Source organism: Abrus precatorius, unplaced genomic scaffold, assembly GCF_003935025.1.
Source record: "Abrus precatorius isolate BTA unplaced genomic scaffold, Abrus_2018 Scaffold94, whole genome shotgun sequence".
NCBI lineage: Eukaryota > Viridiplantae > Streptophyta > Magnoliopsida > Fabales > Fabaceae > Abrus > Abrus precatorius.
In genome coordinates this window covers 22,501-25,000 of record NW_020874444.1, presented here as the reverse complement: position 1 = coordinate 25,000, position 2,500 = coordinate 22,501, and positions in this window count along the sequence as shown.

Below are 2,500 nucleotides of genomic sequence, written 5' to 3'. Positions count from 1 at the left end.
AGATCGAATTTTGACGTGATTTTTTGCAGGGAGGCTCACAAACACAATATATTCACGTCCACAAAGTTTTAGATTTTTTCTCCAAGGGATGAATTTTTAATGAATTTTTGAATCGGCAGATTATGAAAAACCGGGGAAAATAGAAAAAGGCACCTAGAGATCGAATTTTGACCTGATTTTTTGCAGGCATTCACACAAAATAACACCAAATGTGTCTGCAAAGTTTCGTTACATTTCCCCAAGGGAATGATTTATAATGAATTTTTCTCCGAATCATCGCACCATGGTGCACCTTGATGCCCACCTTGGTGCCTCTTGATACCCACCTTGGTGCTTCTTGATACCCACCTTGGTGCCTCTTGGTGCCTCTTGGTGCCCACCTTGGTGCCTCTTGATGCCCACCATGGTGCACCTTGATGCACACCTTGGTGCCTCTTGGTGCCTCTTGGTGCCCACCTTGGTGCCTCTTGATGCCCACCATGGTGCACCTTGATGCACACCTTGGTGCCTCTTGATGCCCACCTTGGTGCCTCTTGATACCCACCTTGGTGCCTCTTGATGCCCACCTTGGTGCCTCTTGATACCCACCTTGGTGCCTCTTGGTGCCCACCTTGGTGCCTCTTGCTACCCACCATGGTGCCTCTTGGTGCCCACCATGGTGCCTCTTGGTGCCCACCATGGTGCACCTTGATGCACACCTTGGTGCCTCTTGATGCCCACCTTGGTGCCTCTTGATGCCCACCTTGGTGCCTCTTGATACCCACCTTGGTGCCTCTTGGTGCCCACCATGGTGCCTCTTGGTGCCCACCATGGTGCACCTTCATGCACACCTTGGTGCCTCTTGATGCCCACCTTGGTCCCTCTTGATACCCACCATGGTGCACCTTGGTGCCTCTTGGTGCCCACCTTGGTGCCTCTTGATGCCCACCATGGTGCACCTTGATGCCCACCTTGGTGCCTCTTGGTGCCCATCATGGTGCCTCTTCATGCCCACCCTGGTGCCTACCTGGTGCGTTTTTATGCACCCTGGTGCCCTCCTGGTGCGTTTTTATGCACCCTGGTGCCCTCCTGGTGCGTTTTTATGCACCCTGGTGCCCTCCTGGTGCGTTTTTATGCACCATGGTGCCTACTTGGTGCGTTTTTCGCACCCTGGTGCCCTCCTGGTGCGTTTTTATGCACCCTGGTGCCCTCCTGGTGCGTTTTTATGCACCCTGGTGCCTACTTGGTGCGTTTTTATGCACCATGGTGCCCTCCTGGTGCGTTTTTATGCACCATGGTGCCCTCCTGGTGCGTTTTTATGCACCATGGTGCCCTCCTGGTGCGTTTTTCGCACCCTGGTGCCCTCATGGTGCGTTTTTATGCACCATGGTGCCCTCTTGGTGCGTTTTTCGCACCATGGTGCCCTCTTGGTGCGTTTTTCGCACCATGGTGCCCTCTTGGTGCGTTTTTATGCACCATGGTGCCCTCTTGGTGCGTTTTTCGCACCCTGGTGCCCTCCTGGTGCGTTTTTATGCACCCTGGTGCCCTCCTGGTGCGTTTTTATGCACCCTGGTGCCTACTTGGTGCGTTTTTATGCACCATGGTGCCCTCCTGGTGCGTTTTTCGCACCCTGGTGCCCTCCTGGTGCGTTTTTATGCACCCTGGTGCCCTCCTGGTGCGTTTTTATGCACCCTGGTGCCCTCCTGGTGCGTTTTTATGCACCATGGTGCCCTCCTGGTGCGTTTTTCGCACCCTGGTGCCCTCCTGGTGCGTTTTTATGCACCATGGTGCCCTCCTGGTGCGTTTTTATGCACCCTGGTGCCCTCCTGGTGCGTTTTTATGCACCATGGTGCCCTCCTGGTGCGTTTTTCGCACCCTGGTGCCCTCCTGGTGCGTTTTTATGCACCATGGTGCCCTCCTGGTGCGTTTTTATGCACCATGGTGCCTACCTGGTGCGTTTTTCGCACCCTGGTGCCCTCCTGGTGCGTTTTTATGCACCCTGGTGCCTACTTGGTGCGTTTTTATGCACCATGGTGCCCTCCTGGTGCGTTTTTCTGCACCCTGGTGCCCTCCTGGTGCGTTTTTCTGCACCATGGTGCCTACCTGGTGCGTTTTTCTGCACCATGGTGCCTACCTGGTGCGTTTTTCGCACCCTGGTGCCCTCCTGGTGCGTTTTTCTGCACCCTGGTGCCTACTTGGTGCGTTTTTATGCACCATGGTGCCCTCCTGGTGCGTTTTTATGCACCATGGTGCCCTCCTGGTGCGTTTTTATGCACCATGGTGCCCTCCTGGTGCGTTTTTATGCACCATGGTGCCCTCCTGGTGCGTTTTTCGCACCCTGGTGCCCTCTTGGTGCGTTTTTATGCACCATGGTGCCCTCTTGGTGCGTTTTTCGCACCATGGTGCCCTCTTGGTGCGTTTTTATGCACCATGGTGCCCTCTTGGTGCGTTTTTCGCACCCTGGTGCCCTCCTGGTGCGTTTTTATGCACCCTGGTGCCCTCCTGGTGCGTTTTTATGCAC